The sequence below is a fragment of the Microtus pennsylvanicus genome, chromosome 19 (genome assembly GCF_037038515.1).
Source record: "Microtus pennsylvanicus isolate mMicPen1 chromosome 19, mMicPen1.hap1, whole genome shotgun sequence".
Classification (NCBI taxonomy): Eukaryota; Metazoa; Chordata; class Mammalia; order Rodentia; family Cricetidae; genus Microtus; species Microtus pennsylvanicus.
Window position 1 is genome coordinate 24,622,102 of NC_134597.1, and position 27,339 is coordinate 24,649,440.

The 27,339-nt window shown below is 46.1% G+C and overlaps 1 long non-coding RNA gene across 1 annotated transcript in view; it reads right to left on the bottom strand.

Annotated features, from left to right (window-relative positions):
* Positions 1–4,298: 4,298 nt before the first annotated feature.
* Positions 4,299–27,339, bottom strand: part of LOC142838362 (uncharacterized) — a 79,136-nt gene continuing 56,095 nt past the window's right edge. The window contains exons 2-3 of the long non-coding RNA XR_012908539.1: positions 6,923–7,050; positions 4,299–4,403 (exon numbers count right to left, since the gene is read on the bottom strand). This is a non-coding gene — a long non-coding RNA (uncharacterized LOC142838362). The remainder of the gene's footprint in view (positions 4,404–6,922; positions 7,051–27,339) is intronic.

The window sequence follows — 27,339 nt, forward strand, 5'->3', positions numbered from 1 at the left end:
TCTACTTAAAAATAAGAGCTGGCTTTGGGGTTGGACAATGGCTATCCTTCTCTAAATCCAAGCATATTGTTAAAAGAAACATTCAGAATTTCTGCCTCATGTCAGGAGCCATCTGGTATGGGACATAAAGAAGATAGATTTTTAAGGAAATATTTTACTTTTCTCCATGCCCATTTTGTCTATAACATATCTTTTGTTGAATATGTGTCTATATGAATAATGTTTAAGTTTTCCACAATGAACAGTAGATTTTCCTGAGGTAATATTTGCAGCTTCCAGGAAGAAGATGGGGCCCCACAACAATGACACCACCTAGTCGATATGATGTCATGATTCTGATAGCACTACTATGAGATGGTTTTTTTTGGGTACCAGCTGCGTAAATGGTACATCTTCTTACAATGTTCTGGCCAGAACTCCAAATAAAAACTTTAGAAGAAGCCTACTGAATACTCAGAGACCATTTGCAGTTAAACAGACAGTAATCTTGAAACTTAACCATCATTTTACTTTTATAGGCTCCCATAGAAAAAAACATTGCCTCCATGACAGCTGGAAGCAACTCTAGAAGACAATGTCCTCTTTCCCAATAAAGTTTGCCCTCAGGGTTAGGGATACCATTTCAGGGCTGATTATTACTTATAGAGTTAGGGGTTGGGGTGGAAATTATGAGATCTCAAAAAATAAATAAAGAGGATAAACTGAATGAGATAATTGGTAAATTAGTGTGAACTTACAGTAATAATAATAATAGTGAGCAATAGAGTGAATACTTGTGAACTATTGTTTATGGACAATTTACATTGGTATAGATTTTTATATATTGATATAAGTTCAAATTATATTTGTTACATTGAATATGCTCTTATTTTTGTTTACAATATTTGTACACCTACACTAAGTTATTTTTGTCATATTGTATGCATGCATGTTTCTATGTCTGTTTAAGACATTTCCCATATTGATACAATTTTAGGACATATTTATCATATTGTATTATATATTTCTACTGCTGATAAAGTTATTTAAACATTGTTTACATTTTGAGGTCATTGTCCTCCTTTACTGCACAGTTGTTTAAAGATTGTTTAATATTCTGATATGAAGTCTTAATCTTTAAATTATATAGGTATTAAGTGTTAAAGGTCAAGAGTCATTTATGTTTGTTATACTTTTAGTCAGATTAATTAGGCTCTTTAGATACATAGAGATTATATTCTGCATAGATAGGTAATCTTCAACCACTTCAAAGATCTGTAGAACATGGCATTTAAATAACTTAGGATTCTGTTGAAATGAGACATGATTGCTCCAGGCAGACTGATCTATTCCCAAGAGAGTGCTGAGCACCAAAAACACTCCACTTGGAGTTTGTTTTCTTCTTGGCACAACTGCCCTTTAGGCAAGGAACTGCCCAAAGTGACACAATGTCTGGACTAGACAAGCAGGATACAAGACTAAACCTTGCCAAGACAGAGCAAGATGATTCTAAAAATATTCCTGCCTCTGAAAATGGTCTGTCAGTTACTCTAGGCCTTAGCCAAAGTTGTTTGCTTCAACATTGCAAATGAGACTTTGGGTGATTGCTCAGGCAGCCAGTTGTCTATGTCATCTACTGCACATTTTGGAAGCTGCTGGGTTGCACTTCCTGTCTACTCAAGTAATATTATCTCCCTTCTCAGGCCTTTGATGGGGTTGAAGATTAGATAGTTGTAGTTACCATCCTCTTGTGATCTAGCCAAGCCATTTCCAAATACAAGACTTAGACTCCTTAGGATAGAATGTTTATTAAAACATTTAGCATATGTTCCCTGCTTAATATTATTTATGCTGGTTATAATTCTAATCTTATACTTGATGTCTGTTCCTAGTGTATATAGGTTTGTATTGGGTTTAGAACTCCCTTATTTAAATAAAAAAGGGAGGTACTATGGGAGCTCCTTCAGCTCCTTCAGCTAATAGCCTTTAAGATACCAGCCCACTTGTGCATGATCTCTTATTTTATAAATGCAGCTGTAAAGCATGCATTTGCTCTTTTGCTTCTGTCTCTCACTTTTGGCTGCTAAACTCTATTCCTGTTTCCCATTCATGCAGAGGACTGTGATCTAGGGCAGAGATCTGTGAGTCTCCCCTAAATAAATAACCCTTTATTATATGTAATTCTGAACTAGTGAGGGATTATTTTGTATCATCTCTGCCCTGGAAAGGAACCTCCTCGTCTCTTGAGTCAACTTCCCCCTTGCAGCTGGGTCTCCATCAGCAAATCCCCCCTGCATCCCTAACCCTAAAGAAAACACAGTCTCCTTTTCAGTGTTTTGTCCATTCCATCACTGGTACCCTGGGAGTACAAGTTACCATGAGGTTTCCTTTATCCTCTTCCTTCATTTTCTCCCACTCTCTCCTCAGTTCCATTTGCCTGGCTTTCCATTTCAGAGTGTGAATGAGCCTTCTCAAGTCAAATCTTCCCCTCCCTCCATTTGTCAGACACCATTCCTTCCCTTTGTCTCGCCTTCTCAAAAGCATTCAAGACTTGCTTCTTGTGACTTCAGGGGTCATATGTTTACCTGCCCTTTTCTCAAATCTTTGTATCTTTTTGCTATTTATATTCTCTTTAGTTGATCAAATCTGGTTAATTGAATTAAATATCATTTGCATGCTGGTAATTTGCAAATAAATATATTTCCAGTGTTATGCCCAAGTTTCTGGTCCCCAAATGAATTCATGGACCTGGATTTCCAATGCAAATTACATGAGAGTTTTTTATAATATCCTAACTTAAGTTTGAAGCAACACCTTTCTAGCACCCCAGCATGGTGGGTGTGGAAAGTGTGGCCATGAGCCCTGGGAGGGAAGAACTTTTAGAGGGGAAACACCGTGATCAGGGGAGTCCATGTCCTGTTGTCTTGAGATTGGGTAAGGAGTACATAGGATAAGGTAGTTTCTGAAATCATTGGTCAGTTTTTGGGTGCAAAAGCCTAACAAAGAGCCATTAATAACTGGTAAGGTATATTCAAGGACAGGATGCCTCCCAAGAACAACTGGACCTCATTAAATTTTATGGCCCTATTCCCTATCTTCTTCATTTGCCATCTTTAGGGTAACTGTTCAAATTTCTGCTATGGCAGCACATTTCTGGAGCTGAGATCATGCACCCCCAAGCTCATTATATGGCTTAAGATGAAGCTCCTTCTTTAAAATGGAGTTTGAAAAGTCAGGTCCTCACACCACCTGTCTAGTTAGTGGTGTGTTTAACACACATGTATATGGAGGTTCAAATAATCTTCAGATCTCTTTCTTATTTGTCCCCTTTTTGGTATATAACCCCATCATAAATACAGTCAACCAGGAGCCTCAAATGCATCTGTGATCTTTTTCTTTGTTATCTGATTTTCATATTAATTTTTAAAATCAGTTTACTGATATGTGAGTGTGGACACATGTGTGCTGTGGTGTGTGTGTATAAGGGTCTGAGTTGGCTCTCCTTTCCCACATTGCTGAAGCAGGGCCTCTCTTGTTTCTGTGGTTCTCTGCACTGTAGTTGGTCCATGAAGTTCTAGGCAGACTATCCTGTCTCCATTTTCCATCTTGAAGTAGCAGTGCTGGGGTTACAGATTTAGGCCACGGCACTGGGCGTTTTTGGTGGGCCATCAGGTTTGCATGGCCAGTGCCTTTTCCCACTGAGCCAGATCTCTCACCGCTCTATTTTCCACTCTTTTGCCAGTTCCATCTGGTACCATACACATCTTCTTCGCTCCTACTGCTAGCTGAGTACGGTGGCACATGCCTGTACCCTAGCACCCAGCAATGTGAGGCAGGAGATGGAGACTCTGAAACTAACCTGAGGTACATATTGAGACCCTTCCTCAAAAACCAAACAAAAATCCACTTCTATTTTGTATTGCAGCACCAAAGTCCCTGACCATCTCTTGCTGATATGACTTTGTAAATGGGTTCTGTGGTTTCTTGCTTGCCCTCTCCATAACCCTTCACACAGCAGAGAGAATGAGTCCTTTCAGATGGGAGCAGTGTGTTGTCATCCCCCTGCCTGCCTGAAGTCATTGGTGGCTGCCTAGGAAGAGGCTCCAAGTGCCTGACCACAGTCTCAGTGGGTGCTCAGACCTCTGCCTTCCTCTCTGACCACAGCACTTGCTGTTCCTCCTATTGGTGTTCTTTCTGTCCTTGAGTTCCATGATGGGGTCTTTGTACTTCGTACAGTCAGAAATGCTCTTCACCCACACATCCCACTGTCTTGTCTTGGTCTCATGTGACATGATACTGAGGGAAGAACTCACCTCCTATGGTATCTTCACCGAGTGGCTCAAAACAAGAAAGGTTTCCAACTTGCTGGTTCCACACATTGCAGGTTGGTGGAAGTCCACAATTCTTGGTGTCCTCACCCTAGGCTGAGGGAACAAATAATTTTTGGAATAAGGTCTGTTGTCATGCTGGACTTAGAGACAGCTCTGAAGGTCATGGAATGGCAACAACCGCCATCTGGCCTAGAAATGACATACCTTATTTATGCTCCTGAGTCACAAAACCAGAATGTGATGCCACTCAGCCACAGAGAGCCAGAAAGGCCAATCTAGCAGGTGTCCTGAAGGCAAGTGACTCCACTGGTCACCACAGCCCTCATACTATTTTGTTTGTGCAAAGTTTCTCTAGTTTGAGGGATAAGGGACAAAACTGTGTACCCGTCACTCACTGAGAAATTTTTAAATACTTTTGAGACCTCAAAGGCCCCTCCTTATTATGTTCCTCCATTTCCAAGGCGCAACCACTGCCCTAACTTTTGAGCAGCTCTAGGTTGGATCTCCTGAAACTCAGTGTGGTGCTATTGGTAGGGGTGGGACTTAGTGGGAGGTCTCTGGATTATGGAAAGTTGTGACTCTAAAGGGGTCCTCAGGCTTAAAGTGAGTCATTCTGATCCACTCGAGCTACATGGTCCCACTGTGATGCACTGGTCTACCATAGCCTCGTAGCACCTTCAAGACTGTGTCCCAATATGCTGTGGAATATTTGAGTACACTGTAAAGATGTGTATCTTCTGATTGGCTTAATAAGGAACTGAATGGCCAATAGCTAAGCAGGAGAGAATAGGTGGGACTTCTGGGGAGAGAGAAGAGCTCTGGGAAGAAGAGAGGCAGGGATGCCAGCAAGCCGGACATACAGAATGAAGGATGCGTTAAAAAAAAAAAGTCACATGGTAGAATGAAGATTAATAAAATCAGGTTAATTTAAGTTATAAAAGCTGGTGGGACAAGTCTGAACTAAAGGCCAAGTTTTCATAATTAATAATAAGTCTCTGTGCCATTATTTGCGGGCTGGAAGTTCAAGGAAAGTTCAGCTACACCAATACATCCCTCTCAGTGGATTATCAAAACACTTATCAGAGTAATGGGAACCAATACAAATAACATGCTTTTATTAATTTTTTTGTTTGTCTTGACTGTGTGGTGTATGCACATGTACCTGTTCATGTGTGTGCAGGGGCATATTGCTGTGAACTTGCCCATGGGGGCGAGAGGTCAATGCCAGTGTCTTCTCCACCTACTTAAGGCGCAATATCTCCAGTGAACCCGGAGCTGGCTATTTTGTCTAGCGATTTAGGACCAGCAAGGTCTCTGGATCTTCCTGTCTCCGTCCCCTCAGCACTACAGCTACAGATGCTCTATACCCTGCTTTTTATATGGTTGCCGCGGGCTCAAACCCTGGTCCTCATGCTAGTTCAGCAAGCATTTTACCCATGAAGCTGTCTTCTCAGCGCACAATCCTATCTATACATTTTGTTTCACCTAGTCATGCACTTTTGCTTAGTTCCAGCTGTTTTAGACTCGTGAAAATTGCTGTGTTTTCAATTGCTTTCTTTTCAGTAATAAATGAAATGCGTATTTATTATGCAGACTAGACTGATAGAGGTCATCATTTAAATGTATTCATGCTAATATTGGGGTACATTAGCTTCCCATAAACAGTGTCTCTGTGAGTATTTAAACATCTATCTTGTGGGAAGGAAGCTGCTAAGTTTTAGGACATGAGCACATTGATCTTTAGCGGCTAAAGTGAAGCCATTTCATGGTGGTTATAGATAAATCCCACAGAGCTACATCCCAGCACCATCAGCACTGGCAGCTCAATGTACGCCCTTTCGGGTACTCAATGCCTTTACCAACACTTGGTCGTTTACAGTTTAACGTTTGTCCATCTGGTGGGATGGGATGGTCTCATCTGGGTTTGCGTTCATAGCTAAGGAGGCTGCCCTTTAGTTACAGCAGGAGGTTCACACTTGCTGTCCTGCACACTTTCTTAAACAATTCTCCTCTTCTCTAACACATCCAGATTTAGACAATAAACCTTGGGCTACCGTCTTCTCTCTGGCTTTCCTGCATAATGTGGAAATTTCCTTTTGGCCCTTTTAGATTAAGAAAGGTTGCTAATGTGCTTAAGCGGCTCTGAGGGAGGAAGAAAACTCGGGGTAGATCTAGAGGAGGGAGCAAAAACCAAATGAGAGGGAGACCAAACTTATTAAGTACAATTACTCAGTCTGACTCAGAGTGACCGCCTCCAAAGCTATGTGTGATGGGTCCTCCTCGTGGGCACAAGCAGATGGAGTGGAGCAACAGAATCCAGAGTCAAACTGAAGGAATTTGTTTACTTGTTCCTTAGAAATGACTCAAGTGACAGTCATTATTCAAAAGCTGGTCATAGGGTTGACCGCAGCCACTCACTCGCCTTGATCTTAGCATGTGTTCATCTTGTAAGCCTGACATTCCTCCTAAACCAATCTATATTGTACTCAAATACAGCAACTTCTTATATTTGAGTGTAATATATCCCCCAAAGGGGAAATCAAATATATAACTTGTTATAATTTATAACGACAGGGCTTTACAATTGTTTAAAATAGTGCTTTATAACATACCTTATCTCTTTCCTCAAAGAAAGCCTGGAAAGTCATTCTCTGCAGTTGTCTAGATGGGGAGGCTGAGGGGTGTGGAGTTCTTGCCCCAGGAGTTCTGAGCTGAAGACTTAGGCCAGCAAAGCCTATTCCTGTAGGCAGATATAAATGGGGTTAAACACACACACACAAGCCTACTAGGAACCAAACACCAAATTATTTCTGGCCCAATCTTCTGCCCTCATTTCCAACATGCAATATTTGCACATTCTAAGTCCAGCTATTGCTTATCATTGAATAAAAATTATCCCAAGATAATCATGGCAAATGATATATTTTTTTTCCTGTTTACAAAGCTTCCATACAGGACTCTGGCTAGATCATTCAGTGTGGCAAAGGACCTTAATCTGAATCTCCCAAAATATGAGAGATAAACACATTTTAAAAATCCCACCTTGGAAAGGATGCTGGGTGGGACGTTCTCATTGTCGCTAGAGTCTTAAGTAACCATTGCACACAAGATTCTTGGAACACAGGATTCTGGGAACACATTCAGCTGCCCCTGATGGGAGTGTCTGTAAGGGGCACTCAGATTCCCAGCTGAGCAGTCCAAGCCCCACATGGTTCCCAGTCCTTGCTTACTCTCTGTTGCTGCGAGAGAACAGTAACCAAAAGCTACTTGAGGGAGGGAATGCTACAGGCTACGGTCTGTCATCAAGAGAAGCCAAGCTGCTGGGAGGTGGTGGCGCACGCCTTTTATCTCAGCACGTGAAGGCAGAGGCAGGCAGATCTTTGTGAGTTTGAGGCCAGTCTGGTCTACAGAGTGAGTTCCAGGACAGATAGGATTGTTGCACGAAGAAACCCTGTCTCGAAAAACCAAGGGGCAGGAGAAGCCAAGACAGGAACCTGAAAGAAACAACTGAAGTGGAGACCATGGAGGAAGACTGTCTCCTGTCTTGCTCCTCGTGGCTTGCACAACTTGATTTCTTTTTTTTTCTATTTTATTTTAATTTATTTTTATTTTATATTAATTCTATAAAATAATGGGTTTCGTTTTGATACTTTCATGCATACATATGTGCTATGATCTTATTCAGCTCTGCTTCCCCCCTTTGTTTCCCTTACCTAATAATACCCTCCCCCTCTCTTCCTGCATATATCAGATGCATCTAAATTCCACACATGAGAAAATAAGTTCTTGTCTAGCGATTGTGAAGATTGCTCAAGAATTTAAACCTAATAAGCAAATTAAACAGACCTGTAACTGCTGAAGAAATAGAAACAGTCATCAAAAGTCTCCCAACCAAAAAAGTCCAGGACCATATGGTTTCAGCTCAGAATTCTACAAGATTTTCAAAGAAGAATTAATACCAATATTCCTCAACTTGATTTCTTACACAGCCCAGGACCACCTGCTCAGCAGTGGTGCTGCCTACAGTGGGCTGAGCTTTCTCACGTCAATCATTAACCAGACGAGATTGGGCGCATTCAGGGAGGTATGGCCATATAGATAAGTAGAAGAAGCCAGCCTCAAATGGATGCTTACTGTTACATTTCATTTGTGTGTTTTCTGGAAAGTGTGAATCAATAAGGCAGAAAAACCAGGAGATACCAAGTGTTGGCACAAAAGATTTTTTTTAGTAACGGGAACTTTATGTTGTTTATAGTTATAATGTGTACCTGTCTGTTAAACTCAGAGAATTATACACCAAAAGAATAAATTTTAATGTGTGGATTTAAAAAAAAATAAAAGTAATTTTAATGAAAAAAGTCATTAGTCAAGAAAGTGTCTAAAGGGGTTGTCACAGGCCAGTGTGTTGGAGGTGATTGCTCAGAAGGCCTCTCTTTCCAGGTGATCCTAGTTTGTGTCTAATTGGCAAAAGTAATCAGTGCAACCCCAGCTGTCCAAAGCACAATGACAGGGTGGGAACAGTGCCAGGTGCCTGGGATTCTAGCACAGGGGATGCAAGGTCTAACTCCGCCCCATGTGCTTAGTGAGTTTCAGGCCAGGTGAGGCTACATAGCAAAACTCTGCAAAAGCTCACAAAAAACAAAACAAAACAAAACTCTCCAAAGAAACACAAAACTATTGAAGGAACACTAGCCCAGTTGAGGATGTGGTTCTGGAAGGTCTTGCCCTTCTCCCCAATTCCCTCTGCCTTCCAAAAACCATTTGGATCACATTCCTGAAGCTAGTGCCTAAGGTCTAATCCTTTCTTTAGCCACTTCCTTCTCTTGAGGAACTACCAAGGTCCAGCTATTGAAGTATTGAAGGCCAGCAATCAGAAATCCCTTTGGCTCACCTAATTAGCATGCCCAATTAAAATTAAACACCTTATCCTGACATGGGTTTCCCCTTATACCTTTATAAACTGCCATTTTCCTGTGTGCCATGTTTATCTCCTATTGCAGAATACTACTTTAACTATGTAAAAGGAGTGTTACATTTGTTTAACTATGTAAAGAGTGTTACATTTGTTTAACTAGGCAGAGATGTGTTACATTTGTTTCTGCTGCATTTGTCTAATGATGTAACAAAGTGCTGCTGCTGTTTTACCTTGCCTCCCTAAGGCACATGATTGGCCTAATAAAAAGCTGAACAGCCAATAGCTAGGCAGTAGAGGGACAGGCAAGCAGAGAGAATAAATAGGAGGAGGACCCTAGGCTCAGAAGAAGAGAATGAGAGAGGAAAGAACAAGGGAGAAAGAGTGGAAGCCATCGGGGGCCAGCCAGGCAGCTGCCAGCCAGTCAGACACAGAACATCCAGGGAGTAGAACATACAGAAGGAAAGAAAAGTAAAGAGCCCCAAGGCAAAATGTAGATGAAGAGAAACAGGTTACTTTGTTATAAGAGCTGGTGGGACAAGCAAAAGATAAGGCCGAGCATTCATAACTAAAAATAAGTCTCTGTGTCAGGACTTGGCAGCTGGTTGGTGGCCCAAAGAAAGCCTGCTACAGTCTCCTCTCTGCCCAGAGACAGTCTTCTGTGTGTCCCATCCCCACTGACAAATACTCCTGCCCCCTTCTCCAGTTCCCTTCCGCTTCTCCCTTATCCTCTATCTCCTGTCTTTGTTTCTTTCTTCCTGCCCTCTCTCCGTCCCTCTGGGGGTCTCGCGGGTCTTGAGCTGACTTGGAGGTTCCCTACAGCTATGACAGTCCTTCAGATATGGACACACAGCAGCAAAGGAGTCACGAGCTGTCCTGTTTAGAGTGCTCCTTCTCAAGCTCTGCTGGTGGACATGCTTGTGAGGGCGTTAGGAAGCCCCCATGGCTGTGCTGTCCAATATAGAAACCCTTAGTCACAGGAAGCCGTGTTCCCATCACTGAGATGAAATGCCTGCCATCCCCAGCATAATGCGGGAGAGTCATTCGGGCTCATGGTTTCATGGCAGCGGGAACATGTTGGCAAAGGCTGTGTAGTTCAAGGTGGCCAGGAAGCGTACTTCCCCCACAAGGCTCCACCCCTCGAAGTTTGCAGAACTTCACAAAAGAGACTGATGGCTTGGGAGCAAGCATTAAACACAGGAGTCTCTGTGGAACATTTCATATTTAAACAATAGCAACTATCTCATTTTTCATTGAAATAAAATTTAGAAGTCATTTGCTTAAAAAGTGACTTGCTCAGTGGCACTAACAGCATTTAATGGGCTCAGTGGCACCATGGCTACAGCAACAATACTTAGCATATCTGAACACTTGCCTGCACTGATGCTTCCTGTGCTACGAGGAGCAAGGCTTCCCACAGGTTTGGTGTCTGCTATGTTAGTGTATTTCAAGATGGGCCTGGTGGGGCAGGCTTGTAATTCCCAGTTACTCAGGAATCTGAGGCAGGAGGAACTCAAGTTCAAGTCCTTGGCTGAACTACAGAGTGAGTTCAGCGCTGGCCTGGGGAATTCAGTGAGATCCTCTCTCAGAATAAAAGGCGAAAAGAGGACTGGAGAGGTAGCTCAACACCAGAATGACTGTCTAGCCTGTGTGGGGCCCTGGGTTCAATCCCTAGTACTGAGAACAAAAACAAATCAACAATTTGGTGTTTGACTCTTCCTTAGAGACAAGGTACTTGCTTATCTCCAATTCTTCCATCCCCACTGAAAACTTCAAGTTTAGGAACACCTATGGGGTGTCAGGAAAACACTTGCGCAGTGATATTTAAAGTCAGGTGACAAGAACTGCAGTCTCAAGGGGCAGTCTCTGAGGCCAGCTCTTGATCCCTCAGTCCACGTGGCCTCTTCCATCAGCAAGCCTCCCTCACAGAGGCATTCTTGTGTGTCCCTGGCTCGGGTGAAAGAGAGGCACAGCCCTCCCCTCTCAGGATGCCTGCCCTGCCCTGCCCTGCCCTCAGGGCTGCATCAACCTTTGTTTCTCTTCTGGACAAAGCCCCAAGCCTGGAGCTCACTGTTCTCCGGCTGAGAAATGTTTATGTGGACTTACCGGAGCAGAAAGAAAACCTGCTACTGAGGAAAGATTCCAGGGAGCAAAAGCACAGGACAGAACAAGATGAGGCAGGAGCAGGATGGGGCCGGAATTGGTATTGTTCATTCCCTTGGAATTCACTGGGTCTTCGATCACCACGGGAGTCAACAGCAGGGCTCCTGGGTGAGCTTCCGTGCTTCCCTGCACTCACCTGAGGCGTTCTTCATGTAAAACTCCACACCATCATTAAGAGCAAAGAACTTCACACAGCAGCATTAATTTGCTTGGATGGAAGTAAGTGACCAAGCTCTTCTGGCTGCAAGCCCAGAACTAAAGAGATGGGGCTGAGAAGGCTCAGAAGTTCACAGTACTGGCTGCTCTTCCAGAGGACTGGAGCTCAAGGGCACACGGTGGCTCATGAGTCTGTAAGTCCAGGTCCTGGCCTCCAAAAGCACTAGGCGCACATGTGGTGCACACACTTACATGTGGGCAAAACACCCATACAGAAAAAAATCAGTTTTTTTGTTTTGTTTTTCGAGACAGGGTTTCTTCTGTGTAACAGTCCTAGCTGTCCTGGAACTCTCTCTGTAGACCAGGCTGGTGTCAAACTCACCGAGATTCACCTGCCTCTGCCTCTGTGTTGGGATTAAAGGCATGTGCTACCACCACCCAGCCATAAAATATAATTTAAAGAAAGGAGCAAAGATACACATTTTACACAGAGGGTCTAGGGTACATAGAATGTCAGTGCTTTGAGTCAATAAAGCCCAACAGTTGGTTTTCCATGTACTTTACACACAGTTAACATACAAACATGCACGCAGACATACCTGTGTATGTGGACAGGTGAACAGGAGAACATATGCACCACTGAGGTTGCCATGTGACTGTGGGGTGGGCAAGCTGCAGGTGGATGCCAGGCCTGGCAAGAGTTAGAATTGTGGTCTTGTACCTGGAGATGCCTGGCGCCAAGTGTCTTTCTTTGAAGAGCCCTGATCTTTTTTCTTAGGGCCTTCACCTGATTGGATAAGAACATTCATTCTATGAGAGGGAAAATGTATTACTCAATTCTGACTTTAAAACAGTCACGCTGCTGGCCATGGGGATACATGCCTGCACTCTGAAGGAAGAGACAGGGGGATGGAGAGATGAAAGCCAGCCTGGGCTATACAACGAAAGTCGTATTTTTCAAGAAAGCCAAACTGAAGCCTAACTGGTAAGCAAGAATCAGCACATAGCCAGCATATAGTCAAAGCATGCAATTTGAGAGATGCGGACAAGTGACACCAGCTATAAAAATGTTCCAATCCAAACAAAAGACACCATCTCCTTCAGGCGTTTGCTGAGTACCCCCAGGCCCAGCCCGTCTTATGTGGGCAGGAACTCACTCTCTCCACACTGAGTGTACAGCACTGTGGGCCCTGTGCTGGGTGGCTCTCTAGAAGAATATACTCATCTTGCACAACTGAAACTCGACAGCAATGGACCAATTCTCCAGGCCCTCCTCCTCTGAAGCTTGGTTTTCAAAGTAAATCCAGCCACTTAAATAAAGACTGCATCATGCCAGCTTCTGGCGGTGTGTGTGGTGATCTGTTAGCTTCCTCCAGTTTCTACATTGTACCTCCTTCGGACATGGCTACCTCTGGCTACAGATGGCCTGTCTACCGGCTCATGGCAACCCTGTATCTGTAACACATAGCTCTCCAGAGCTGCCATAGAGTCCCAGTGTACCCATGAAGATGTGGGGTTTGCTTCTGTTTTTATGTTAATTGTTTTAGACCCCTCCCCATCCTGACACCCAGGCTGCCTCAGGGTCTTCCCCGTTAGAGAGCAATGTCCCAGAGAATCACGCCCCCAACTCGGGAACAAGAGTGGGTGACCACAGGCATTATACAGTGAAAGTACAGCTGTAGTCTCTAGGCTAACACCCGACTTGCAAGGCTTTGGGACGCTGCCTTCTCAACAGTCGCTGTCAATTCTGTAGAACTCTTGTGAAGCCATGGCTTTTCCTCTTTCCATAATGGGATTCATCCCCAAATATCCCTGCAGTGTATAAACCATTCTTTAAACATGACATTTCCTGTACTGTCAACTGTATACCTCCGCCCACACGGTGGGGCCCTGGTGTGAAAGCAGTCACTCAGCCAAACCTTTGCTCTCATAATCACATCTACATAAAGCTAGTCCCCCACAGTTAGCCTTACTGGCAGGAATCGTGCCAAGAGACCACATAAGGACCTCAAAAGACAGGCACTGAGTAGAAGAGACAGCAGGTCTGCCCTTAGTGATAAACAGATCTGGGCAGCCCTAAAAATCTCCAACAGCCAGCTCAGGAAAATGTAGCCTATTGACCTTTGCTCTACCCTAAAAAGCTCTTAATAATATTCTAGACTTACCTTTACCTTTCATTTGACACAAGGTCTTAGTCTAGGAAACTAACTATTTGTACCTTTACCCCAAAATGTACAGGGAAAAAGTTTGTTTCATTAAACCAGCCCCCAGAGAAATAAATTCCTTCTCACCCGGGTGCCAGCAGATACAGCACCCCCACAGCACCCTGTTGGCCCGGGGGCCAAGCGCCATCCACTTTTCTTCTGCAGCTCATGCTGGTTGCCATGGCTACCGCAAATGCAGCATTCCCAGCCTCTGTGGAAGTACTCAGAGTGCACAACACTGTACCATTTTTCCTCCCTACATCCTACAAACTCTAGCTTAACTAACCACATGAATGCAGTTAACATACAACCCCCCTTTTCTCTTCTTAGAATTCTGTACTAATTTAAAGTCCCATCCTTAACTAATCTTCCTGGTATCTACAGGGGAGCTTCATAGCCATGACCTCTCTGAGACGTAAGGTGGAATTGCTAACTATGACTGTGTGGGCATATACACTGAAAACTTTGTGGGATTGGAAGGAATATCAAGAAGAACACTGAAAGGGAATATCAAAAGGGAACAGCAAGAAACGGCAAGGAACACCGAGAGAGCACCGGAGAGAGCACTGGCGAGAGAACAATAAGAATAAATAGCGTAAATGAAGAGACATATGTGAGCTATTTTATTTACCCTCAAACCTTTCCAGTCAGTTCTCGTCTGCTATAGCGGTCCTTCTGAATCCTGAGAGGTTTAGGGGGCTGGCACCCCAACATAAACCCTGAAACACAAGTATACAAACATTCCTGCGGTACACATTTCTTTGTTTATTGCAGCTTCACGTTTTCCCAAAGTGGCGTCCAGGGTGACCCACTCACCAGAGCTGAGATCCCATCTGCCCACAGCCTTATCAGCACTTGTGATGGACAAACTCACTTTTACAAAGCTAACGGTGCACCGAAGCCCAGGAACTACTAATGTGCTTTTTTCTTTTACATTTAACTCTATCTTGTATCTATCTGTCTCTGGCTGGATACAGAAGAACTAAGTACAGACCCTAGGTAACAAGAATGTGTAGCTCTTCTACACAGCTAAGGAAATGCATGTGTCTTCTGAGGGTTTAGGAACATAAGCTGTGTCAATACTGGTTCCTATTTGTCTTTCAAGTATCAAAGGGTCACCTTAATGGTGACTTAACCAAGTGTGCTGAACGCTAAGTTAAAGCAATGCTAAAAAAAAAAAAGTCTGAAATTGTAGGAGAGGCTGTGGGTTCACCCCAGGTGCAGACCCCTGCCATTCTCCTCTGCCATCCTTACCTGGGAGTTCATCTCCTGTCGCTCCAGGCTTCTGGTTACCAGGAAGGAGCAATGTCAGCTCAGGGACACAAAAGTTATCATGTAAATGCAAGGCAACCATGCGTCAGACAAGAATTTCAGGGTGGTTTACTCATATACTCTTAATGAAACAAAGTATTCTGTCAATGATAAGAACTGGAAAGGAGGCAGCTGTCGCTCACAAGAGGTATCTGGGAATGTGTATCTTATAGACATTTCTTCACAGTAGCCTCAAATGTATGATTTGCAGACATCATGGAACACAAAGTTCCCACAAGTCATTGCTTTCAGGATGCCATTTTGCTCACTTGCTACTGCTCACTTTAGTATCTAAGGTTCACTTTTTTGTCCCTTTTTAATAATTCAAGAACAATTTAAAATGCTGCAACAGGACACATACTTCCCTGTAGGCCGAGTTTTCCATGTAGGCCTCTTGCCACAGAAATGCAGGAAAGTCAAGCAAAAGAAAATGCATGGGGCTACAGAAGAAATCTAATTTGTCATTTATTGTGTTTGTGAAACATGTATCCTTTAACATCTCCTATTACTAAGCTAAGCTGTGTGCACACCTATTCTGTAGATAAAGACACGGCAGGATGTTCCTACAGGACAGAGGTGTGGTGCGGCCCACAGCCGAAAGCTGGGTCACAGGGAGGAGGTTAGGAGAAGGAAGCCACAGGTATAAGATTGCCCAGCAATTAGGCTTCTCCATAAAAGCAACAGCTGGCTTTGAACTTGCAAGTAGAACAGGAGACATGGGAATTGAATGATGCCTTGGGTGAGGACCAGAGTGGTTAACTATTAGGTGACTAAGCGTCCTGGGAGAAAAGCCACAGATGCGGAGATGGTCGGTGATTAACATCCCAGGTACACCCTGACACGGACACTGCCCCTGTTCTCTGTCAATCCCAGGTACACCCTGACACCGACACTGCCCCTGTTCTCTGTCAATGTCAAATGTTCAGTGTGTCTGTGTCACTGTGTCTAGCAGAGAAGGTCTGAAGACTAACGGGCTATCTATGCCAGAGACAACCATTTTTAATTCCTAGCTGGAGGATTCCCCCTCTAACATTGCAAGATGGCAAACTTGAACTAAGACCTTGAATAATGCACCCCCTGGCTATCCCACGGGATCTCTGAAAAGGCAGCTACATTCTCTGCATGGTATGTAGGTGGGAGGTGGGGTGGAGGTGGAAACCAAGAAACCCCCACCCCCCACTGCGTCTCTGCCTTGCAGAACGACATGACTTTTATGTGATGTTTGACTTGACTTTAAAAACTGAGCGCTGTTATTTTTATTGGAAGGTATTTTTATCTGGGTGTGGTGCTACGTTCCTGTAATCCCAGTACTTGGGAAGTGGAGACAGAACCAGCAATCCATGAGTCTGGACTATACAACATGATAAAAAAAAAAACCTTGAATGAAAACATCCAGGAAATACTTTTCTTTCCAACAAGTAACGGATGAGATTTTTTCACTGTGATTTTCATTATGCCTGAGGACACACAAACCTGCTGACGTCAGACAAGACTCAGTTCAAATCCCGACCCTGCTACTCAGCAGTTGCACAACTGACTTGACTCGATCAAGCCTCACACTGTATGCACCCTGCAGAGCCGTGGTGAGAATTAGGTGGGATTACACAGGGTTTAGACCATGCCTGGCATTCCTACTTGCTTGAAAAGCAGACAGTGATGGCAACTGCCAGTTTTTGATCTCCCACAAGCCTTTTTTTTTTTCCACGTCCAAAACCAAAATACAAACTGGAAGGATCTGATCCTTGGTGTAACCTCTTCAGGAAGCCCCACATTATGCAGCAGGACAGGACTTGTCTTTCTCACCTCTGCTATGGGTGCACACATGTGGCTGGGAGGGGAGATAGAGAAAACCTCATCTTCGCTGGGCTGCTGTGAGGAGGAACTGATACTGTGCATGCTTCAAGTCTGGCATGTGGGACATGCTTTGCGTCTGGCACGAGGGGTATGCTTCACGTTTGGCGTGTGCGGGGACATGCTTCACATCTGGCATGTGGGGTATGCTTCATGTCTGGCATGTGGGGTATGCTTCATGTCTGGCATGTGGGGCATGCTTCACATCTGGCGTGTGCGGGGACATGCTTCACATCTGGCGTGTGGGGGGACATGCTTCACATCTGGCGTGTGGTGGGGACACGCTTCACATCTGGCGTGTGGGGGGACATGCTTCACATCTGGCGTGTGGGGGGACATGCTTCACATCTGGTGTGGGGGGCTGCTTCACATCTGGCGTGGGGGTGCTGCTTCACATCTGGCGTGTGGGGGAACATGCTTCACATCTGGTGTGGGGGGCTGCTTCACATCTGGCGTGGGGGTGCTGCTTCACATCTGGCGTGTGGGGAACATGCTTCACATCTGGTGTGGGGGGACATGCTTCACATCTGGTGTGGGGGGCTGCTTCACATCTGGCGTGTGGGGAACATGCTTCACATCTGGTGTGGGGGGCTGCTTCACATCTGGCGTGGGGGTGCTGCTTCACATCTGGCGTGTGGGGGAACATGCTTCACATCTGGCGTGTGGGGGGCCATGTTTCACGTCTGGCACGTGGGACATGCTTTGCATCTGGCACGAGGGGTATGCTTCACGTTTGGCGTGTGCGGGGACATGCTTCACATCTGGCGTGGGGGTGCTGCTTCACATCTGGCATGTGGGGGGACATGCTTCACATCTGGTGTGGGGGGCTGCTTCACATCTGGCGTGGGGGTGCTGCTTCACATCTGGCGTGTGGGGGAACATGCTTCACATCTGGCGTGTGGGGGGCCATGTTTCACGTCTGGCACGTGGAACATGCTTCACGTCTGACGTGGGATGTTCAACAGGCACTAGCCTCTTCTCTCTGTCCTCCAAACTGTGCAGTTACAAAGCTGAGCCACTGAAGGGTAGACCAAATGGTTCTGGGTACCTGTGCTCTCTCCAGGGCCTGAGGTCAGGCTCTCAGGCACTGATCTGGAAGCGACGGGGTTCCTTCTCACACCTTCTAAGTGACCAAGCATTGGTTTGGAGGGCAAAGATGAAGCCAACCGGGTCTTTGGCTCTGGCCGTGGTGCTGAATATTCTTATCTATGCAATATAACCACTACAGCTGCACCAGTGGGGAGTGTTGGCAGAGATCCAGGAGAGCAGAGCACATGCCCGTCCTCCCTGCTAGAATTCCATTGCCTATTTAGCTCTTGAGTCCTCTGTTAGTGGAATAAGACACAAGAATTTTTATTTATTTAAATTTTATTTTTTTTATTTTTTTTAAATTATTTATTTATTATGCATACAGTATTCTTTCTGCATGTATGCCTGCAATCCAGAAGAGGGTGCCAGATCTCATTACACCATGTGGTTGCTGGGAATTGAACTCAGAACCTTTGGAAGAGCAGGCAGTGCTCTTAACCGCTGAGCCATCTCTCTCCAGCCCTTTATTATTTTTATTTTGCTAAAATCCGCAGTGCCTAAGCATCCTCTAAACTAAGTAGTGTTTTGAACAGTCAGAACACACCCTGGATGCAGAGCAAACTGCAAGCAGGCTGGGCACAGTTTTATTTTTCCATGCGTGGAGAATGACAGTGGGCATATCATGGTTCCTCAGACAATGGCCACTAAACCCTCTGCTTTTCGATGTCAGCTGCTTCGCTGCTGACACTCGACAGATGTGGACTCTTGGGAGACTTATGATAGGACAATTTCTAGTCCTCTACCGACAAAGTACATGGGAAATACCACTTTGTGCCCTGTATGTTAAGGAGCAGACAGACAGCAGGGCAGGGTGGTACATGTTTTTAATCTCACTCCTCAGGAGGTTACAGGCAGTTGAATCTTAAGAGTTCAAGGCTAGTTTGGCCCAGAAAGTGACTTCCAGGCTAGCTAGAGCTACCCTGAGAACCTGTTTCAAAGAGAGAAACCAGTAGGGATGAGGTGTGTGGCCAGAGATAACACGTCGGAAGGACAGAGACGGACGGTGGCCTATTCTGCCCTGAAAAGTAGCCCGAGAAATACTGTGGTCTTGACCATCTATCTACTCCAGCTACAGGAAGGCATATTTGACTGACTTCACGTGTTTGTTACGTGTGCCCAGGCATGTTCATGGTACAGGGACGTGTGTGCACACCCACGCTGTGTGTGTGGTGGCCAGAAAACAACCTCAGGGGCCACTCCTCAGGAGCCACCACTTTGCTGAAACAGGCTCTCCCGCTGGCTCTAGTTCACCAGGTAGGCTGGCTGACTTGCCAGTGACTTCAGGGACCTGCCCGTCTCTCCGTGCCTGGGCGGGATTGTATACAGTCCCCGTGTTCAGTTCTAAAAACGTGGGCTCTAGGAAGCAAACGCATGTCCTTGTGCCCGTGTGGCAAGTGCTTTTCTTGCTGAGCCGTCCCCCCAGCACCAGAAACACACACATCTGAGTGGATGGGGTCTGGTTCTAGAAACGAACCCCATTTTGCTATGATGTCCCAGTCACGACTCTTGCTGAGTGCCTCTTGGATTGCATTTGTCCCTCCAAGGACTGCCAACGGGGGAGTGAAGGCCTAATCATGGGCAGGTTGGGGCAAAGAGTGGTTAATCTGCTCCATGGACACAAACTATACTACCATCTCCACCGCTGCGCTCAAACACAGTAGAGATTAGAATGCGGGGGAGGCGTGAACAAAAGGACACACAGGAATGTGTCTAGGAGGTGCCTGCCATGCCTGGAGCCCTTCCTCTAGATGACCTAGGTGAATGTCAGGATTAACTTCCCACTCCCATGCCTCCTGGGATCTCTTCACCAGCAAGCATGACCACCCCACTCAGTATAGGGAATGCTGGGGCTTGAACCAGGGCACTGTGTGGAGTGTATGCTAGAATAAGCTTCTACCTACTAATGTCCTGCAAGAAAATAAAGCACTTGCAATCAGCGTGACTGCTTCAGCCAGGGCCTGGGAATGGCCCAAGGAGCAGAGCTTTGGGCCTCTCTCAGTGCCCATGTCTGCACACTGTCGATGCTCAGAAGGTCTCCATTCAGCCACATGACGTCTGGGCTGCTGGTGTGAAGGGAGTCGGCCACAACTACAGGCCGATGTCATACAGCAGAAGGTAAAGAATTTTGGGTCCGGGGGGGACACATGGCAGAACCTACATGATATGGGATAAAGGTGTGAGCTTAGGAAAAGCCCCCACTCCCCCACCAGGGACCTAGAACCTGGGCTAGCCTCACTAAACCCGCCTGGGTTAAAAGACTAGCAGCTGCATCCATGAGACTTCTTGTTACAGTTTCATTACACAGCCCTGATCTAACACACATCTTGCTAATACACTTGTGTTATCACAGTAAGAGGTGCTACTCTTGACTCTGCCTTCTATGGGGGAAATCGGGGTAGTGGTTGTTGATGCCCAGTCAATGTGGCATCAGGATCCCTTCCCCCTTCCAAAGACATTTCAAAACTGTCTGGAGACTCTTATCACGTGCCTGCTGTCCGGTTACTGAATCTCTGGGTTGCTGGCATTTTCTCTCAGCCTCTCTCCTCCTCAGCTCTACTGTGTTTGTCTCCTGACCTACGCAGAAAATACATGAAGCAGAGTTAGACCAACGGTCAGTGTATCGTCCATTTTAAGGCTTCCTGCCTCCCGTTCTACCCGTCCTTAGCCTTGTCCTCTGGCCTCTTCAGCCACAGGAAGGAAGCCTGCAGAGAGGGGCAGCTGTTGGCACACAGGGAAAACGCCTGCTTTAGAAGCATATCCAAGGGCTGTCCTTTCTCCCGAGACCAGTTCTAACAGCGAAGGCGGCTGGTACCCAACTGGCACACTCTAGTGCCTTTGTCGTGCTACCTCCTGCCACATCAAGCCTTTGGCACAGTTCTGGTGACTCAACTTCTGCCAGGCCCACGCCATCTTCTGCCCATCCCATAGCGGGTGGTGTCCAACATGTTCGGGTTGGTACAGGTTGGTAGTAGGCCATAGTTTCCTGGACTTCGTTTCCGAGGTAGCGTCTGCCGGAGTGGTAGATGGGACACCATTCTTCGGTTTTCTCTTTGACGTCCCCCTGTGACTTCAACCCACAAACTCCTGGTCTACCTTCAAGCCCCTTCACCTCCGGGAGGAGGCATTCTGTGCCCACTGCCCCGGTGTCTCCTCTGGCCTTAGAAGGGGTCGGCCCTGACACAACAAGCCAGCACAGTTTAGCCCAAAGCTCTTTGACCGCACCCACATACCAAGGCAGTGTGGATGCCAGTGTGTTTCCTGCAATGGCACCCATCCAATGTTTCTTTAGACCAAGGGGGCTGGGAGAGGTTCTTTCTAACTCTCTCAGTCCCCATGGAGGTCCCAGACATGCCGATATGTAACTCTCAGCCTCTCGGCAAAGGGCCGATCACAGGTGGAGCTGCCGTCAGAACTAAGTATTTATGGGGTGCCTTCTACTCTGCAGACTCCAGTCCGCCCATATGGAGCATCCCGAATCTGAAATCCAAAATGCTTCCAGTCAGCCATGGGTGAGAACCTGCAGGATGCCTCAAGTGGAAAATTCTACACCCCACCTTGTGTGATGAGTTGCATTAAAACACGGATGCTTTCAAAACAATGTCTGAAGTTACCTTCAGGCTGCGAACACACATATGAAACACAAAATCAGTGTTGGGCATTGACTGGAATCTCATCCACAGATTTTCATTACATACACACAAATATTCCTCCCTAAGCTCTTCTGGTCCTGTGTGTAAGATGGGCTCAACCTTTAGTGTGGACGAAAGAGAAGGGGGACATTAGGTTACTAAGGCAGGAATATTGACACCGCAGTTGAAGCTGGCACCAGACACTCTGCAGCATGCCCACTGCAGTGTTATTTCCTGAGTTCCCAGCAGCCTCAGCCAAATGAAGACAATTTAACACCCTAGGACTTGATCTGAGATCGTGTCAAGTCCAGTATTATTATACAGCTGCCTCAGGCCCTTAGAAGATGGCTAATAGAGAGATTTCAGTGTAACCTTCCTTCCCTGGCTTTACCTGTAATGGAGAAAACAGTTCCGTTATCAACTGCTTGTCTGCAGCCCCAAGGACATCACCTTGCTCCTTAAAGATCAGAAGCCCAGGAGGGCGTCTGGGGCGCACAGTAATGTCACGGTGCAATCTGCGGGTTGGCTCTTGTCTCTACAACAGTCAAAATCATCATCAAGACGTGCAGGACAGGAGGCTGCTGCTTAGACCCAGCTGAGTGCCTGCTGGCTGGGCATGTGCTGGGGTTTCGGCCCTCTGGCCACAGTGAGGCAACAGAAGGGTCTCTCCCATCCCCTTCCACTAGCCAGGCTATCAGCACTCTAAAACAGCCCACGAGCCACATGGAATCCTAAGGGGAACTCTAACTTGACTTCGATGGGCTGAATCCACACCAACACTCGGGTTCTCTGACTTTTTCTGCTTTCTTCAAAACAGGACATTGAAAAGCACTTTTAATATTTTATGAATTCTGGCTTGTAAGGTCATCCTTCAGGTCTATTAAACTTTGCATGTACCGAGAATCATACCGTTAGAGCTAAAGATGGCCTCAGAGATGCCATGGGCCAGGGGCTCTGAGCTATGGCATGAACTTGTGAAGGGCTGTGGACAGGAAGGCATTGCATGCCTGACCCTTCTGAACTATTTAGCTTTAGATGTGCATTTGTAAGGGGCTGAATTAGTTACTTTCCTTGGTGCTATGGCAAAATCTTTGATGTGAGTAACCTAAGGGACTCAGGTTGTTGGCTCGTGGCTTCAGAAGCTTCCTCTGTCATAGCAGGGAAGGAAGTGTTGGCTGCAGTTCCAACTGTGGCAGTTAAGTACAAGCTAGCAGCTGTTCACATGGTCCAGACCAGGAGGTAAAGAGTGTGGTCCGGAACCCGGGGTGGGTACAGCCTCCAAAGGTGCTAGGTATCAGTCAATAGGTACAATTATCTCAGCTGCTCCATAACCTCCAATACATGCAACTGGAGCATGAATTCTAATTGTTATTAATAATAAATTCCCAAAGTCAGATACAGGGGTTAGCGCTGAATATCAGAGAAGCAAAGCAGCCAGCCACCAGAGAGTTCTTTACCTCACCAATGCTTAGAAATAAGGAGCAATCCTGTCGTCAGATTATCTCCTCAAACCGCAACTGTCTCCATCAAACCTCAATGTGTTCCGTCTCCTCCTGCCTTATAGTCCCCTCTCCAGCCAGCCATATCACTCCTGTCTCCACCTCCCTAGTGCTGGGATTAAAGGTGTGCACCACCACTGTCCGGTTCCCAAATGCTGGGATTACAGGTGTGTGCCACCATTCCCTGACCTCTAAGTGACTTAGCTCTGCACTCTGATCTGCAGGCAAGCTTTATTTGTTAAAACACAAACAAAATATCACTACATGCAATATGCTGGGGATCAAGCATTCAAAACATGACCCTAAACACTAAAACCTTAACGGGGTCATAATTTTCATTAGTCTTAAAAAGGACTCTCCAACGGGACCAGTTCATTTTAGAGATGAAAGAAATGGGCTCCATGAATGGAAAATGACAGACGGCTGCACCCGGACCCACAGCAGGGACTCTGGGTTTGTGTACAGATACTTTTATTCATCTCAGACATCCATAGGTGTAAAGCAAGTTGTGTTCTCATGAAATGTCAAAACATCATAAAGGAGGAAGAAAAGCAGACCAAGCAGGTACGAGACAGAGTTGGGGATGGGGTGGGCGCGGGGAAAGGGAAGGGAGGGAGGGGAGAAAAGAATTAAAACAATTTTGTTTCTTACTAATCATCCAGGACTTGGGAATACAACTGAACCGAGATATGAAAATCTCAGGGAAGCTGATTTCAGCCACGAAGTCAGCTAAGACACCCTAAGTTCCAAGCAGAGCAGGAAAACAATGGGACACCAGAGCAATGTCTCTAGAACAATGAACAAGACAAAACTCTTGTGGACAAACATGACGGAACTGGCAGGGCCTTCTGACTTTACTTTGAGGATGGGAAGATGCTCAGAAGTCAAGAGCACACACTATTCCTACAGAGGACCCAAACTCAGTTCCCAGCACCCACATAGGGCAGCTCACAGCTGTCACTACTACAGTTCCAGGATATCAGATACCTTTGGTCTCTAAGGGCAACTGCATTCACAGACACAAATACAAAATGATGGTGATGATGATGATAACAACAACAACAGAATCAGCCAGGTGGGGTGGCCCACGCCTTTAATCCTAGCACTCAGGAGACAGAGGCAGGAGCATCTCTGTGAGTCGGACGCCAGTCTGGGCTGTCCAGTGAGACCTCAAAAACTCAGAAATCTCAAAAAAAGAAAAAAAATCTTTAAAATTTGACTGCCATGATTGTAAAAGATTATTACCATGAATAAGAGGTAGGACAGAGAACGAGAGTGAAGATATCTGTGGACTGCGCTTTAACAAACAGGCAGAGGGGCTGTATTTCCACAGATTACACGCCACACAGCATACTACGGAAAGCCCTGAGGAAGATCCCCATACCTGTGTAGGAGGGCTCAGGAGCTGGGGCGAGTGGCAGTGCCTTGAAGTCAGAAGTCTCTGGAACAGAGGCACAGAGACTCAGTGAAATTCTAGTTTCTCCCTAAGGACTCCCAACACATCTAACTCTTGGGAGAGCTTAAGGCAGAGGGGAGTGCACCTGGAGATGGTGGGCACAGCAAAGGGAGTAATGAGTGACAGGTTACAAAAGAGATGAATTAGAAATCCACATTCGAACAGTAGGACTTGCTGCCCTCTCTTCAATTCAGCTTCCAGAATCTGATATGCAGGTTTACCCCTGTAGGATTGGGTCTCGTTTGCTGCCTCTATCTTGTCATGCTAAGGTTGGAACTACATTTCCCAGGATCCTCTTCTCTATGATTCCAGGTTACAATTTGGCAGAGGGAGAAACCTGAGTCAGATGTACAATGCTTCCAATGAAGTTATTATTCCAAGGGTCAGACATGGTGGTTCACAGTCCCATCTACCTGCCTCTCCTGTGCAGCCAGCCACTGGTGAGCAGACTTGGCAGCTTCTTGGAACTTCTGGAGGCTCTGACCCTTGTGATACAGGCTCAAGACTTGGGTGGGTATTTCTCCAAGGCTCTGGCTGAAGTTTTCAGGACTCTCTGACATCAAGCACTAGCTTTATTCTTGTGCTATCTTTAGAGTCAGGTAGGTGGGGGCCGAAGAACCCACCAGCAGGCAATGGCACCGGTATACCCCAGGGGATCCAGCAGACTGAACCACAGGTCTTCTGTCTTGCCCTCCCCCACTCAGAACACAACATTCCTGCCCAGGGCCCTCTTACTCCATCCCCAGAGCAGCCGCGTTGGGTCTCTCTACTTTCCTCCATCTTTCCTCCATCCTCACATCTCTGATCACAGCCAGGAAGGGGCTCTGCTTTTAAGGCCAGGTATGACTGGGGAGCTCCTGGACCAGCCAGATATTGCGGTGCTGACCCACTGCATCTAAGCCCATGTATGGCATACTTTCACAGGTTAGGATTAGGACTTTGTTTCTTAAGATTTTTTTTAACAACAACAAAAAAAACTTGTGCTTACATGTATGTGTTTGAACACATGCATATGCACATGGGTGCCCATGGAGGCCATGGGGGGTGTTGGCTCCCCTGGAATTGTGGTTGCATGTGGTTGTGAGCCACCACACATGGGTGTTGGTAATAGGAACCAAATTTGGGTCCTCTGCAAGAGCAGTATGTGTTCTCAATTGCTGAGTCATCTCTCCAGCCCCAAGACAGGGGCCTCTTTCTGTGTGGATGAGAGGACCATTGTTCCAGCATACAGGCTGCAATCAGGCCAGCTGGAAAGTCCGGTCAGTGACTGGAGACCTTGACATTCTACTCCCGTCCCAAATATGAATGAAGAGCCAAATGAATCCGTAACACCAAAGTCAAAAAGCCCAAAGCACCTAGAAGAATTAGACTCAGAAGAGGGGGCAGAAAACTATCAAATGACAACAAAATCAACACCGCAGAAATAGCCGTGAAACCTCACGCGGGCAGAAATGACATTAAAACTCATCTTTCAGGTACTGAAGAACATTAGCAGAAATAAACACTCACTGTGAAGTTTTAGAAGACATGGTGTGGGGCTTTTTTCCAGAAAGTAGAACACAGGAACTGAAAGGAGATGAGGAGAAAGGTAAGTCACAAGAGCGGATCAGTGCAGCACACAGGAAAGGTGGCCTGGGAGGAAAGAAAAGCTAAAACAAGGCAGGGGATTAGAAAGGCCTGGGACCAATCACTAAACAAATACGTGTGTATGTACATGTGTGTGTGTATATATGAATGGTGTGTGTGTGTGTAACTGAGTCTCCTACGTCCGGAGAGTAAGGTCCAGAGATCAGCTCTGCATTGCACTAGAGAATGAAATACTGGGGGATTTTTCTTTTCCCAACCAGAATTCACACCAAGAGTATAAAACTTAAAGAAAAACGAAGTCCCAGCAGTCAGTCTTTCCCAGACGACCGCTGAAGGATGTATACACACCCCTAAACATATACACACATGCACACGTACACACACAGACTACTGGACGGGAGCTGGGGTCCAGAGGGTTAAAGAGCTGAGGATCTGGGGTACGTGCGTTAGCCCAGAAGAGGAAGCGAGGGAACCAAACAGCAGAGAAAGGCACGCATCCAGATCAAGGTGGGAGGAAGCCGGGCTCCGAGAAAACAAAGCACAACACGGTGACCGCACACTCGTCCCGACACGCTGGAGGGGAAGCTACAGTCCCAGAGCCAGGATTAGGCGTGAATGGGGAAGCACGTGGAAACTTTAAAATGATAGTTACTCTTTTCAGAATCTAAATAAGGTTTCTTCAGAATGTGAATCTGTTGGGTGGGCTACAAACATCCCTACGTATTACGGACACTAGCTCTTCTATGTGCACGCGTGCTCGTGTGTGTGCGCGTGCACCTTCGGTCCCCCTGGGCTTTTGAAATGGGGTTGGTCACTAGTCCTTGATTTAACTTGGGCTGTAATTGCACCGTGAAGGTAAATGGGGTGCAATGTTACGGTGTGAGGCAGGGCCAGTGTTGAAGCTAAACCCTCACACCCATGGGGAAGGGAGAGGGAAGGAAGTCAGAATCAGCACACCACTGTAAAATGTATGACGTCAGAAGGCACAGATGAAAGAGCTGAAGATGCCAGGGGAAACATAGGGGGCAGCGGGCAGCTGCTTGTTGCCATGGGGCTCAGTGCTCTTCATTTAGTCTACGGACATGAACCACATTAAAAGATTCAACTTAAACAGGGTAACTCAAATGCCAAACTGATAAATAAACATGGTGTGGTTATGCCCATAATGAAAT